Source organism: Eutrigla gurnardus, assembly GCF_963514095.1.
Source record: "Eutrigla gurnardus genome assembly, chromosome: 21".
Classification (NCBI taxonomy): domain Eukaryota; kingdom Metazoa; phylum Chordata; class Actinopteri; order Perciformes; family Triglidae; genus Eutrigla; species Eutrigla gurnardus.
In genome coordinates, this window is record NC_139932.1 from 9770019 (window position 1) to 9786254 (window position 16236).

The window sequence follows — 16236 nt, forward strand, 5'->3', positions numbered from 1 at the left end:
TGTGTAAACTGACAGAAGGTCCTTTTTTCTCGTCATCTATAGTTATTTGCAGAAATCCCACAATTCGAATTAATAGGAAATACATCATTTTATTTCTATTTCAATTCTCGCTATGATTAAAAAAAAATCTTGTCATTGGTAATTTTATTTATGCATTAAAAACTGCTTTGAGTTGGTGTTGGGAAGTTGAATAAGTCATAATTCCCTCTCTCATATCTATTTTATATTGCTGTGAAAACTGTATTTACCCAAAACTCATTTCACTGAGTAGACCTTGAATGCACCACGCAAGTAAATACGACCTGTCGTTATATCTGTACTGTACTTGGGAGCCGGTCACTGCGACAGATAAACACACACGTACACACACACACACACACACACACACACACACACACACACACACACACACACACACACACACACACACACTGTCTCTTTCTCTTCCTTTCACTGTCTTTCAGGTTCAATACACACACACACACACACACACACACACACACACACACACACACACAGACAGCTTTTCTCACCCTCCCTCCTACAGTAGTGTTTATCCACCTTTCCCTCTCCTCTTCAGCTGTCTCTCCCTCTTCCCCTCCTCTGCCTCTTACACTATGCCTCTAAGACCTTTATCTTCACTGTCTCATTCTTTTCCCATCATTACTCTCCCTCTCAATTCTTTTTGCCACTTTTTTTTCCCGAGCTGTCTTGTCTCTCCATCTCCTCGTTTCACTTTCCTCTTCCCTCCCCGAGGGTTTGTCTCCACCACTGGGATCAGGGGCCAGGCACTCAATATCTCCCACCTTGTCATGCCGCGAGGAGGCCACCACCCTGGCTTTGTTGTGTTGACACATCGATCCTCTCTACCATGCCACATAGAATTGTGTGTGTGTGCTTGTCAGCATGTGTACGTGCGACCACAAATCAATCTGGTTTGTTGTTTGAGCATGTGTCGGCGTTGTTCGATACGTAGTACAGAAGGTGTGAATTATTTTTTGCTGTCCTGGAATCATTTTAAACTTGAAAACTTGTGATTTTTCTCCTTTTTTTAAAATGCTATATAATGTCAGTCACCGATCAGCTGATCAGTCTGTCCACTGCTGCAGTACTACTTCCTGTATAGAGTGGATCAGCATGTACAGACATTCATGATCCCCACAGGATGAACCCTCCAAACTTCAGCGACCCCCTGACTTTCCATCCAACACCCTCATCACATTTTATTTGACCTATACTTTTGTTCAATGAGCAAATACCAGAAAGGCCGACATACCCGGGGGACGCTCTCCATACTGTCAATGATATTGACTGCAGTTTGAATATGTGGAAAGTCACACTATTCATGTTTAAATTGTGTTTTTTCCACGTTTAGTCTGACATGAGGTTCAGGGATTTGAGGGTGCAGCTTAAAGTTCAGATAAGGACTTAGGTATTGTGTGCCTTTTAGAGGAAGTGTATCAATAAAGTAAGAGTGCTCCTTGCGCAGCAGCGCTGTCCCTGCTGACGGCAGCAAGACTCGGCGAGCAACAGTAAATCATCGCACACTGGGAAGCTCGTGTCAGTATTCGTTATAAGTCCATATTTATTCAATCACAAGTGCAACTGTGCGAACGGCACGCTTCATCAGGTCGGCTTGTCAGTGGAAGTGTAGACTCGGAGCTGTAGCTCGGCTGCAGTGTGTGTGTTTGTGCGTTCTTTCTCACTTTGTCTTGTCTTCTTTTGCTGCCACTGTGTGTGCCACCCAAGACTGCTAATTCAGGATAGTGGCTTTGCAAGAGTGGAGCTGCATCATCCGACCCCAGCCGACCCCCAAAACCACCTCGCCTGCCTCGTGTGTGTGTGTGATCAAGTCATGTGTCTACACTTCCGTCCAAACAAGAATAAGTAGACGGTTGCACCTCTCTTCTGCTTATTGTCTCCTTTTCGCAGAGTTTGAATGAGATCATAAACGGACAAAAAGAAAAAATAACAGGAAGGGCGAAGGCAAGAACATTGCAAAAAAAAAGTAAAGGAAACATCGGCAGGAAATAATCAATGTCTTTTGAATGCGTCTGTGGGTGAGATGAGTCAGAAAATGTGAAAATGTGTATGCACAATGGACGCGAAGGCCACAGAGTAAATAAAGCGACTGTGGCGGAGGCAGTTGTGCGGACGCTGACGGAACAGTCCCCCGCCTGCTGAGAACAGCGAGTACAGCGCCGGTTAGACTCTGTGAACTTCATCACTCCTCGCTGGTTTTGCTGTGCACCACTCCATAAAGGTACACTTTGCTCCTCTTTTCAAAACGGGACCATTTGATTATAAAGGAAGAATACACCGGTTCAGCTGAAGTCGAAGGCACAAGCACTGAAGGTGATCTGCTGGAGGAAGCAAGATGTGAAGAAAATGTTCTTTCAGGAAAAAAAGACTCCAAAGTCGTGGACAGCTCTGCTCGTTTAAATGTGTATTGAGGGGCACAGTGTGCACCCTATGTATAGCAGAGGCCTATGAATGTTTAAAACTTGAACTATCCCTATCTGATGCAGAGCAACTTCAGGACACATACACGCAGACGTCCACCCACTACCAAACACCTGCGCTGTCCTTATACAAGGTCACTTCAAATCAGCTCTCCCTCCTCCTCCCCCTTTTCCTGCCTTAATTCCTTAATGAACCGGAATTAATTACATATCACGGTGGATTACGTCTCTTAGCGAGGGAAGCAGTGGAGGTCTGATGTTTTGAAAAAATCCTCTCGTTCTGTTCTTCCTGTAAAATGTGACTTAAGTGGCACAACCTCAAGGTTGAAGTTGATGTCTGCGCTTTGATTTTCTATTTTGCTGATTCACTCGAGCATTAGTTGTCCATTTCTCCCTCTGTCACTCTCGCTGCGACTGGAGTGTTAGGTGTGCCCTTCGACGCTTTTAGCTTCACTCTTCTTTCCCCAGCTGAGTACGCATCTGTCCTCTACACTTTTAGCACAACTTCCTGTGATGCTGTTTGTACAGTGTGTGTGTGTGTGTGTGTGTGTGGGGCTGTGTCCTCCAACTGTGCTCTCCATGTAGACAGTAGAGTGATGCAGGATGCTGCTGTAGCAGGGATGTGGCTGCAGGCTTTCAGTGCCATCCATTGTTATTGTCAAGAGTTGGTGTGTACACAAGCGGCTGTGACACACGCACCCACACAAAAGTCAGGGATGTGTGTTCCACGAGGCCCACTTCGACCCCCACCCTCCCCGCCCCACCCGTGCAGAACTTTGGCCGTTTCACTTCTCTCGCTCGCCCCCTTCATGCATTTTGAGTACCTGCCACGGGAGCGAGCGAGAGCACGGCCCACAATCTGACAGGGCACATCTGAAGGATTAGCCAGGACTCTCCGGAGAACCTTCATTCCATTCGTATACGTGCCCATTAAAACCTGACAACACGCACTGCCAAAACAGTTTTTTTTTCCATTCTAAATATCTGTGCAGCACACTGGCATGTGCCATTAAGTCTCCTGGGTTTGTCTTGGAAGGAAGCCAGTCCACCCATCAAAGAAAGTTATGAAACTTTCTCGCTGGCTGCAGCCCAGCCTCAAAACCAACATCCAACCCGGTGTAAGATCGCTGAAGCAGCTTTCATTATGCTGTATAAGAAAAAAAAAAAAAAAAAAAAGAAGAAGAAGCTGCCTCTCTCAACCTCCTCTCACCTGGAGAATCTTAATTGCCTGTCTGGACCCCAAAGATTCAGTGGTGTGTGGCCCACTGAGATCTCCAACAGACTGTCAAGCTCTCAGCTGATATGCCCTAATTGACCCTTTATTGCGCTGGCAGGGTGCCAGCCAAACCACACCGCCGTCCTTCCCTCAGTCTCCGATGGGCTGCTGCCTTGGGATGTGTCTATTCATCACACAGCATTATGTTAATGGTATGTTCCAAGGTCTTCAACCCATAAATAAGATAATTCCCGCACCTTTAGATTGTAGAATCCCTGAACCGTCTTCCCTTTTATGACTATAGGAAGTGATTTTCCCCCTCATATTCTTAAGTTGGCTGATCACTCATTTATCACCCGCTTTTATATCCGCCATCAGTCTTTTAAGTGCGTCTGGAGATCCAGAAAGCCAACGCAGTTATTATAAATGAGAATAGCGCCAGTATCACGTTTTAATCGCATACCTAAAGACACGGTTATTATTGTCGTAATCCAATTTGACAGTCTCTCTCTCTCTCTTCATATGTTTATCCACATATTGTGCAAATTTAGTAAATCAACCCCTTTTTTTCTGAGAGGTAGAAGAGTGCCAATTTATTATTTGGAAATGCATTTCTGTGGAAACACAATTCCATCGCTTCATCGCTACAATGCGATAACTTGAACGGATTTGACATGATTTATAGATTAATTTACATTCCGTCGAGAGGCTTTTAGAGGTCACCTTCTCTCAATAATACAATATGCTGAAACGCAGCGGCATCCTTTCCAACTTCTCTGAACCCTCCTTGCCATCTCTCGCTGTCCTCCGGGCGGCAGGAGTGTTCGAGGTGAAATCAAGAGCAATAAAAGTTGCACCCGTGCTCTGACACGGAGAACACCTTTTAAAGGACAGGTAAGCGGGGGGAGCCGGGAGAGTTCGTTGTTTCAACTTCAGTGCTCAAAAGATCAATATGGCCCCTCGAGGATGGGAGATAAGAAGAGCAGTATACAGCAGTGAAGTGCCAGCATCACTTACCATCTGATTACAACCTCCGCTACCTATAAACATCATCGCCTTTTCAATTATTTATGATGCCGCTTCGTTTTTCGTGAAAGCGAGTGGAAACGTGTTTTTTTTCCTTTTTTAAGGTGGAGCCAACGGATTCGTGAAAGGTTAAGTTTAGTTAGTGTTGGTATTTTTGATTTTTGAAAAAAGTTGCCAAAAAGTTGCCAGAAGATTTAGTGTCTTTCTACATTCATTGCACATTTTCACATTTCTCTTGAATGATTTGGACCTTAGCCACATTTTTTGGCAATAAAAACAGCTTTTTTTGCCCATTTATATACTAGCTCTCTCCATATTGCTCTGGTACTATAATCCAGAGGTTGATTGATTTTTTGTTTGTTTAGAGTGCAGGAATAGTCATTAACTGGTTGAAACTTTAACATGGGTAAAGATGGTCTAACTGGACTTAAGGACCAACATGGAACACAGACTGACTGATAGGTCTCTGATTGGTGGCCAAGGCTTGGTGTTTCAGAGCTTTTTGCAAGATTGTAAACACTTGGGTCACCCCCACATGACAAACTAGTATCTAATCTTTTTTTAATTATTTTCCACTGTGAGTAGTTCCCTCTATATCAAAGTATTTATGTTGTTATTTAATCTGCCTATTTTGTTTATAACTCCAGCCATTATGCTGTTTTCTGCACCAACAAAACGTATAGAGATTAATGCTTTGCAAGTTTCCACTGAGGCCGGCTTTCACAAATCCCTTTCTTTCTTTGCGAGATGTTTTTGTCTTTCTCTCTTTAGAGTTGAGCTTTTATTTATTAGATATGAAGTATTGTTCCTTTTTCTATTACTGCCGACAAAAAGAAAACATCTCGCTTTATAATTTGTGTTTAATAATGTATAGAGAGTGGGATTATGGGATGATTTGTATTGTTTACTGAAATGCTTTCCAAAACCATATCATTTATTACTCCTCTAGACTCGTCGCGCACTTAGATGCACACAGAATATCTATAAATAAGTGTTTATCATCATCTCGTGTTTTTCATTCACATTTTAGAACTTTATTGATCGCTTGATTGACATGGCTGCCTCTACGTGTGGCTGTAAACGCTTTTGAAATGAAATCAACAGAGAGGATTTTCCCTCCATGACTCTCACACACACACACACACTCACACACAAGCACCAAAGCTCTCTCCACGTCCTTTTTCTCGAACGCACCGCTTCAACACTTCGTTTTAATTTAGTTTACACTCTCGTGTGTCAGCCTCAATCCTCCCCGACCTTGGTCTCACCCTCTCCGCTGTGTGAAAGCCTCACAGTGTCTTCGGGGCCCCTCAAGGATGGCAAACAGTCAAAACCTTGCCCGTCATTACATTACGCAGCTAATGCAATAACGGTTAGGTGGAGGAGGCGACGAGGGTCCGATCTCTTTGTGTTTGTGCTTGTGTATGCATTTGTCCTGTACGTGCGTCCGTGCACCTGCACAGTCGTAGGGGCTGCAGTGTGACTCTATATATGTGTGTGTGTGTGTGTGGGGGTTTAATGAAGCACTCTTAACTCAGCACATTTCCCCAGGCATGGGCGACTCAGGGGCAAGGCTGTCAGAGTATGCATGAGCACACTGCCAAAAGATTGCCTTAGTTCCACACAGTAATGTTAAAGCAAAGAGAGCACACATCACTTTTACTCGCCGCTCTCTCATCCTCATAATCCCGGTGTTATTGGAGAGCCTGATACTGGCGGTGGCGGGTTGAGGGGTTTTCACTGCTCACACACTCACACACACACACACACACACACCTCGTGACCGGCTGCAGTTCGATCGGCGGGCTCAGCCGAGTGTGTCTGGATGCGTAGTTGATATTTCACGAGGCCGGATCAATGCCCTTCCCGTCTAACTTGAGAATTGCCTTTTTATTGTTATAGATCAAAGGGAAAGAACCCACAGTCGAGCATATTGATGAAGAGCACTCTGCATTCTCTCACTGTTGTCTTTACCTTCACTTTCATCTCATATATATGTCGCTCATCGAGTTATATCATCCACTTTGTTATTTGTCGAGACTGTCACGGCACTGTTATGGCGTTTAGCTGCAATTAAATGCTGGTAACGCTTCAGTACATTAAGTTAAGATTAAGTAGATTAAAATGCTGACTGGTTTCAGTTTTCTCAGATTTCTTGGTCTATGGTAGTAAACCAGTTAGGAGAATGCAATGAGCATTTTTCACTATTCCCTGACATATTATAGTCCAACTGATTTAATTGATTGATGAAGCAAACATAATATTATTGCTTTCACTACACTGACAGGTTAAACATACATAAATCTGTACTGTTGTTCTCCTGGACATTACACAGCGGTCATCTCCATTGTCAGGTCTTGATATGAAAGCATTCAGGATCCCGAGAGCTCATTAAAAAAACCCATACAGTTGTGAAAACGAGAACCGCTCTCTATAATCAAACCGCGTCTTCGCTCCCAATTAACTCATCTTAGCTCACGAGACAAACGCCGCACTATTTTGAGTGTCTGTCACCAGCCCTGTCTTTTATTGATTTTTGTTGGCGTCTCCCAGTTTGCGTTCTGTATGATCAAGTTGTCAAACAGTCGATGTGACTTAGAGGAGCGTCACCCGCGCTGTCATGTAAATCCCACTAAAATATGGGCAAACTGTCTTTGAGGTAAATAGAGAGATCGAGAGTGAGAAAGAGAGGGGGGGAGTGGGACAAAGATCAAAGCAACACTGTGCTATGTGTTGAATACCAATAGGTGGACGTTATGCCAAATGTGTGTTGGCTCTTGATTATATTATAGCGCGGGGGGGATTGAACCTGGGCTTGTGTTTTGAGAGCAAACCAAGCTTGTGGGGTTGATAAAGCTGCTTTGCCAGTTTAATTTTGGGGGGATCAGGGATGATGAGGGTACGTTAAGCATTGTTCTGAGTGAGAAACGAATGTTGCCAATGGAGACCCCCCCCCCCCCCCCCCCCCCCCCGCCCCTGCACAGCCTGTTTATGTGTCGGCATCTGCATTCATTCTGTAGATATCCTTATCAAACACGGCTGAGCTCTGACCACCTGCACCCGGTTGTGAGCCAGCAGGCGTCGAGCGTTTGCACCAGCTTCTCTTGAAAAGAAATAATTTCGTCACAAGTGCAACCCTGGTTTGTGCTTAATCTATAATTTAACGGCCGCTTTTATCCCAAAGTGATTTACAAAGCGGAGAGTGCAATGAAAAAGTGGCCTTGAAAACACGGCGAGTGCAGCTCTCTCAATCTCTCCTTTTCTTTTTTTTTCTTCTTTTTTTTACCAGCACAGCCACACAGAGCCAATGCTCAAAGTATTCCTATTAATCTCCTTGTTTTTCTCTCACTGGGAGGTGAGTTGGCAAAATCCTCATTAAGTGACTTAAATTACCTATTGTAACATTTGTTGCTGTCGGAGAAACGTCTCGAAGAATCGATGCTCCGAGGAGAAACTTTGAAGTTCATGGTGAAAGGACGTCGTCACTGTTCCGCTTGCTTAACAATGACATTTTTTTTGTCACCGTTTTGGCTCGCTGTGACGTGTTTACTTTGGCCACTGGCAGCTTGAGCCTCCCCGCTACTGCGTTTTATACTCCGGCTCAGCCAAGTGAGTGACAGCCGTGTTGTAACCAGCAGCGGAGTCCTGGCGACGGATAGTTAGGTTGGTAAACATCAATGGTGCGGAAGCTATTCTGTCAGATGTAATTGGACTTCGGAGGAGGGGGGGGCAGAATGATTCATCAAAGTCAAAGTGGAGGAAAGGACCCATTTGGGGGGGATGAGTGAAAGAGAAAAGAAAGTTTGTCTCCCATGTGTTGTGAAAAATGATAGTGAGACTGGGGGGTTTGGGACGTGGAGGGAGGGGGGAGGGGGGGAGAACAGAGAGCAGGGGAAAATGGCACAAAATGAGAAAACTGTGAATGATAAATGGAAAGAGGCTGAGTTCTGGAAAGCAAGGAATATGGGGTAGGTGTTGTGTAACATTAATTCAGCCGTGTGTGTGTGAATGTGCACGCTCGTCTCCACCGGTGTGTCTGGGGGCCCTGTGCGTATATATATGTGTGTGTGTGTGTGTGTGTGTGTGTGTGTCCTAATCGATTCTCTCTGTGCCATCTTCAAGTCCTCCCTCCACCCCAGCCTCGGGGATATTTGTGTTTGCCTGCAGTGTGCTACTTAAAAGAATCTCTGGGAAGTAAAAAAAAAAAAACACACAAAATAGTGCAGGAGACGCGCACGCGGGCGGCCGTACCTCACACGGAATAAAAAATCAGCAGGATTTCTCACATCTATCACTCTCCCCTCTCTGTCTGCCTCTTCAAGGGATGTTCATCCAGCAGCCGAAGCACAGCGAGTACCAACCCGACTTAGGAGGAGCCTTAGTGCCAGTTTGGCAGCGCCGTGGCCCCGAGGCGACGCTCTGTCACTGCATTGTCCACTTCTCAACTCACTGAGAGAGAGAGAGACACAGAGAGACAGAGAGAGAGAGAGAGAGAGAGACAGAGAGACAGAGAGAGAGAGAGGACATCATAAGCAAAATACGTCAAATGTTTGACTTTGACTGGCTGTAAAACCTGTAACTTCCACCAGGGGTCCAAAATCATTCTTAGGGCTGCCAGACGATTAAAATAATAATAATAAAAAAAGGAAACCACATTTGCATTTGTTCGATGCCTTTGGGTGAATTGTATTATCTCCGCCTGGGGAATCATGTGATCGGTCGAATGTGTGTGGGCGTGTGTTCAAGACGAATCCCGCGTTCTGCTGCAGCAAAACTGCATCATAATTTGGTGGCCGGTTCATAGCCGAATGCTCAAGGACCTCTCGTAAGTGAGCCGACAGCTTGGCAAGCGTTTCTGACGTGTCCTTTGAGCTTCTGGGGGTTAGCCCATTGTTGTTTGTATTTATTCAATCACAAAATACTGCAAGGGCGGGGTTGCAGAGACATCTGCAGGAGATCTGCACTCTACTGAGAGCAGCTTTCCTTGCAAATTAAAATGTTTAGGTGAAAAGAGATACAGGCTTTAATATGATCATTCTTTTCAAGAATTTCTCAGATTTATTTGTGGAAGAATCAGGACTAATATTTACTAAGTTACAAGGTACCGGGTCCATTTTCTAGTCATTGAAGACACACGTGTGACGAGTGCAAGAGGGATGAAATTGAGTTTACTCAGCTTGATGTGCAAAATAACTGATTTTGCAGTTGAACACTGAACCTGACTCTTAAATATCACAATAACATTGCATTTTGAACAGTAAACTTCAATGGGATTTATTGGAAATTAAACTTTCATAGACAAAGTACTTAAAAAAAAACAGCTTTAAAGCTACTACAAGCTACTCCTTTGTGTTGATTTTGGCTGTCCCTGTGGACAAAAGGAGTAGCGTTTCTGAGCACCAGATTCCCTTTAGAAAACCCCTCATCTTACATGGTCTGCCACACAGTCCTGGTTCTGGTTCTCCCATACCAGCCTTCCCTCCAGGGACCCAGGAATACGGCTTCCAGGAGCACAATGTCGGTGTCGGCTCCCAGCGGGGACTGGCAGAGCAGTGAAGCAATCCTCTCCTCCTGGCTGGAAAAGGAGCCACGTGCTGCCAGGTGGAGCTCCATTCCAGGTGAAGCTGGATCTAGATCCACCTTTGGCGGGCTGGTCGCCGCTGGAGGCCCTGCTGGATTCTGAGCTGAAGGAGCCCCTTCATTTTGTCCACAGTGGCACCAAAGACGAGCATTAATCAACTATATATAGAAATAGTCAACAGCAGTTAAAAGTTTGTCATAATAACTCAATCAATCGTGGAAAAGGAGGGTCAAACATACAGTAGAAATTTGATGGTACACGCTTTAGTATGGAGGCATGCCATGAATAAGCAAATGAGATTGTACCCTGCGAGCGTGTTTGATTCCATTCTGTTCTTTAGTTGCTGTTTACGTCTCCTTAGGCGTACCTGTGTGTGTGAACACGGAGACGTCAGACTCACCATCGGCCCAGAGCAGTCGCTCGCTCTCCGTGTTAAGCGCCGCTGCGGGATGTTTCCGTGGTTTGGAGGTGAAACCATGTCACTGCACCGCCCCCCCGAGGCGTTCGAGGGGGTTCGTCAAAGTTAAGCCTGTTATCTGTCTGTGACGTCACCGTAGCCCGGGCTCACACACAGGCAGGCAAACAAAAACAGACGTTATATAACCATAAACCATGACACGGCACTTGTCGCCCCTCTGGAGAGAGACAGAAGGGGGAGGAATGAAGGCAGAGACTGCGGGAAATGGTGTGAGAGTAACGGGGGAGAGAGAGGGAGGCAGACTTAGATTATAACATCAGTGGTGGTTTGTGTGGGGCTACCTGAGGCAAGAGGGTGTGAGAAGGATTAAAAAAGAAGATGTAAGGGAGGAGAACCGGGAGCTGTCAGAGCTGGCAGTATTGACTGACCGACGGAAGCTTTAAAGCCTTATACACGACACCGAGCACAAACACATGCATACGTCAGCCTCTTTCTCTCTCCCACATACACATATTTGCATGTATCTAGTCCTAGCAGCCACGCTACACTCTCTGTCATTGCTGACACCATTTCTTAGAAAAAAAAAAGAAGAAAACGCAGTCCTCGACTGTGCTGCTTTACCCAAATGTTCTCAACTCTGTCTTGTCAACACTTGAAGACAAGGGGGCCTCAGATTGCGGCAGAGTCTCCCCACAGCATCAAAGTTTGAAGAGAATGGGATTTGGTGTGGCTTTGGGCTGCTGCCGCCGCCGCCGCCGGTGGCGAGGGTAATGTTGTGAGATGTGCAGTCTATCCCCACCTCGCTCAGACTCTGTGCTGTGCCCAGCGGTTGTTTATCCAGGCCCTGAGCTCACAGCTCTCGGTGGACCGGGCCTTCCACGTAGTCGCACAGCTTGTGGGGTGGGGGGGGGGGGGGGGGGGGGTTATGTCTGCGTTTTGTGGTTAAGTTTGATGTGGAATAAACAGAGGAGGAAAAACACAATATAGTCCTGCACCTGTGTTTTTTAGTATCGCCCCCATCAACTTTTAGTCGGCCTTCTCCATCTCCATCATTATGATGCCTGTGTGCCTGTTATTGCCGTCCGGCCCCTCGGCCAACAAACGATAGCCGCTGTAGCTTAATTTAAATCGCCCATAACTGCCTCAGAGATATTTTGGCCGCTGAAACAACTCCTGTTGCGGCATTTTCATTTTATGTACACGCCGGCTTTACAGCCCAATCCAAAAGAGGGTTTGTTGACTGCTCTAACCACTCACTGCACGAGTTGTTTTCACTGCAGAATGTGAATAAGCAATAACAAAAAAAACAAAAAAAAGTTGGCGCACGTGGAATATTGTTTTGATCCTGTCTTTGATCCTCACAGGGAGCTGAAGTTCAGACGTCCTGATTGACGGCTTCCTGCGTAGTTTCCGTCTCGTTTGATGTTTTCTTTTCTTCTTTCCTCCGCGTTACATCTGTGTTATCTGACGCGTCTTCCTCAACATTGTTCGGGGTCTGCGATGCAAGGTTGCTGTTTTTCTAATCTGTAGCTCAGTACATAGGGAGATTGGCATTTGCATTTGAATTGCTTTTTTTTTTTGATGGCGGGCCACGATAGCATGCTGGATGAATGCCCGATGGGAGGAAATCTTTTTTTTTTTGTCTTCCCGTGCCTTGTCTCCTTTGAGGCTAAAAGAAAAACAATAGGCAGAAACAGCTGCATTGCTGCAGTAAGAATGGAGGAAGTGGGAGAAAAAGATGTGCGATGGAGGTGTGTGGATTGTGTTTGAGCTCGATGCTCCCAGCTGGGAGGGTTGGGATAGACCTCCTGGAGATCCCGTAGCTCCTGGCACTCATGCAGCCTCCCCCTTTTCTTCCCACTCCCCGCCTCATATCCTGAGCCATCCCCCCTCCTCATCCCCGCCGATGCCTTTGCTCTGCTCCCAACTTCCCTTCTCTACACTTTCTTTCCTCCCTCTCTTTTATCTCCCGCTCTTCCCCTCGCTCCTCCCCCTATTTCCGAGCCAGCTGTGTAGCAGCTCTGCTAATGACGCCGAGAAAGCATGCTGTCAGCACATCCTCGGAGCCGCCGGGGCATGGTTACATAAGCTGGTTAACAGAGCAGGCCCACTGCCATGTCAACCCCTCATCATTATTAGGAGAAAAAAAAAAAGAGAGAGAGACAGAGAAGAAGAAAACGGGCGTTAAAAGAAATGGGAGACGGACAAAAAAAAAAAATGAACATATGCTCGCTCATCTTCTGCCTCTCCATCTCGCACATGCACTTCATCACCGATCATGATCTCATCATCTGCAATACCAACTCATTTTTCATCCCCTCTGTACTTCCGCCACATTCCATCAAATTCTGTCTCATCTTCCATCTTCTCCTCGGTCCATCACGCAGACAAACACATGGACCTCGTGAGAGGGCTTTTTCTATGGCTCTCTCATGGCGATCAGGAGGGTCGCTCCTCTCATACTATCAAGGACCCTAATTAAAGCCATCAGGTAATTACGCACAAGTAGAGGATTAACAGCTATGTTGGAATAAAAATGAAAGACCTCCCACCACTTCTAGCCGAAGGCATACAAAGAGGAAAAGCATGCACGCCCACGCGCTCGCCGTACACACCATGCGTCTCCCTCTTTCCCTTTCCCCCCACTCATCTCCCAGTACTACTTTGGCTCTGCTGTAATGTATCTTTTAAGACCTTTCTTTTCTCTCCCGCATCCCCCCGCTTTAAACCGTAGATTTTCTTTTAACAATCTAAATCCCCCCCAGTTGTATTCTCTCTCTCTCTCCCCCCCCCCCCCCTCCCATCTAATCTCTAATCTCTAACTCAGCTGCAGAAAAGCAAGGTCATATGGGACAGCCAGGAAAAGAGCGGCAAGCGTAGCTACACAGGAAATAATATGAGGCTAGAGAGTTACAGCCCTCAAACAGCTCTCTGGCCTAGCAGAACAAAGTCCTCTGCTTTATAACGTTATTAGCCCCGCTAACAAAGAGAAATGAGCTGCTTACGCGCAACAAATTGGAGCACCACCTAAAACAAATGAAGCCTCACAATAACACAAACCCCGGCAACCGAGGTCTGACAAACATGGTAATCCATCTCTTATAAGTGTACAGAAATGATGCACTCACGTTGTACAGGTTTCTCCCTGCTCTCTTCCTTCTATGGATAACGGTGTGGGTTAATGGGGGTTACTGTATGTTTTTGGCAGGGGTTCTGTGTTGTGATTAGTCTGTGTCGAGATTTTTCTTTTGTGTTTTGGCCCCTCGAGCGCAGTTTAAGTAATGGCAACTTTGGCAGTATGAAGTCAGGGCCCCTTCTCTGCGTGCATTTTGCCATCAATTATGAATGTGCAAGCTTTACTCACACCCCGGAGCTTGGTATGTAAACTTTGCTTTGATTTTCATCGCAGTGTGTGTGAGACTCGACAAAAATGTGCTTGTAGTTACGGGTATATGTTTATATGTCTGTCTGTGTGCATTGAAGTGTATCAAGTGTATCTAAATGAATACAAGCTTATTTACTCTGTGTGTGTGTGTGTGTGTGTGTGTGTGTGTGTGTGTGTGTGTGTGTGTGTGTGTGTGTGTGTGTGTGTGTGTGTGTGTGTGTGCGTGTGTGTGTGTTTGGGACGATGACGGAGTAAGGGTGTTTGAGAAATAGAGAAGTAGAAGGGGAGAGGGAGACATAAAGAGAGCATTGATGCACATGCACCACCCTCTACACCCTCTCTGTACTTTTTGTCCGCAATATTATGTAATAAAAAAAAAAAACTGGCACATAGGGGTATAAGCAAAAAGCTAAAACGGAAGGAGGGAAAAGCTGAAGAGAGGGGGGGAAAAAAAAAAGCTGAGGGAGCCAGACCTAAATATTCAGATGTTGCATTAATGGAATATGCTTCACTACAATATAGTGCGCAGCCATTTAGGGATCTGCCTTTGTCATTAGGCAAATTAAATCTTCTTAATGTTCCCTCTGTTTAGTAATGGAGGCTCCTCTGTCACCCCCTCCTTTTTTTCCCCTCCTCTGTTTTCCTTCCTCACCCTCTCCCTCCGTCTTGCTCCCTCTCGTGTCTCCCTATGGCATCCCTGTGGTGCTCAGTACTCCGCAGTCAGCTTTTGCTGTCTAGCATACGCCACTAAAGCTCTAAGTACATCTTCCCAAGACTCTGTACTTAGCTGTGGTGCTGTCACTGCATTGCTGTAAAGCCCCTACAACCCAAGCACAACACAAGCACTAGCACAGACACTTTTTTCTTTTTTTTTGCTTTCATCACAAATAGTTTTGGGAGTAAATAGTGCATTTTGACATCTGATCGCAGTGAACGTACTATGGAGGACTGCGATGATTAAAAGCAGTACATTTAATTGCGTACGCATCGCACTCGCGGTCTGGGCTCCCGTGGCTGTGTAAGATTTATGAGAAGTATGGCTGTGGGCTTCTTGGTGCTTGTTTTCAGCACCACGGACAGCTCCGGGCCCAGCCAGTCAGCACACAGTGTGTTTCAGGACCAAGGACAGCGCCGCTGCACCAGCCTCATTACGGCCACGCAGGACATTTAGCATTTTCATTTAAAAAAAGTTGATATTAAAGTTAAAAAAAAAGAGCATCACCCTTCATCTAATGGATGCTGTGCTCATTAGGGAAAACAACAGCATTGCTCACTGGCTTTAATACTTAAAACAAGATTGTTTTCTTGGTACAGTCGTGTTGTTTTGGGAAGGCACTCAGGAAAAACCCGTTGTGTGGTTTTAGTACCGTATGGTAAGAAGTTGTTGGTCTAATGGTCATCTTAAAACCCAGTCACCGGGAAGGTTAGCATGATTTTAATGGAAACGTAATCACGGATTTCGGGAGATACTGCCCTTCTTTAATTTGATGCCCGGCTGTAGTGAAAACATGCCTATTCTCCAACGGCTGTCTGCATTTAATTAATTTTGTCATTACCAGCGGTCCTTGTTATTGGTCTCAAGTGGACTTCCATGGCTTAGCCCAGTAATGTGACTCCACTTCAATTATGTGGAGTTGTGTAAAATATATTATGAAAGGGAACACTCTAATTTGCTGGTAAAAATATTACCATACTACCTGTGTTCTGTATGTGTCGATAACCGCCTTTATTGAAGCGTTTGTTTTTTTGTAATCTCTCTGTTCCCAATTTCACGTTGCATACTAATTTATCTCTGCTGACAGATTATATGAGCTCGCCGTACGCGGCAGGTACGCATAACCCATGGGCATCCATTACACAGTACTGCAGCAGAAAGAGAGGAAGGGAGGGGAAGAGAGCAGCAGACGGGGAGACGGAGAGTGGCGAAGCTTTGAAAGAGACAACGTGAAAAAAGGAAAGCAAATGGGAACAATTGCAAAATGCTAAAGGAAAAGAAGCAAGAATGAATTGTTTGAGGAGGGGAGGAGGAGGAGGAGGAGCGGCAGGACGATTGGAGAGAAAAATCATTTGAATTCCCATCAGAAAGGGTGCAGTTACATCTCATTACCTGAGAGGGGCAGCAGAGATGCAGCTTTCCTATGGCTACTT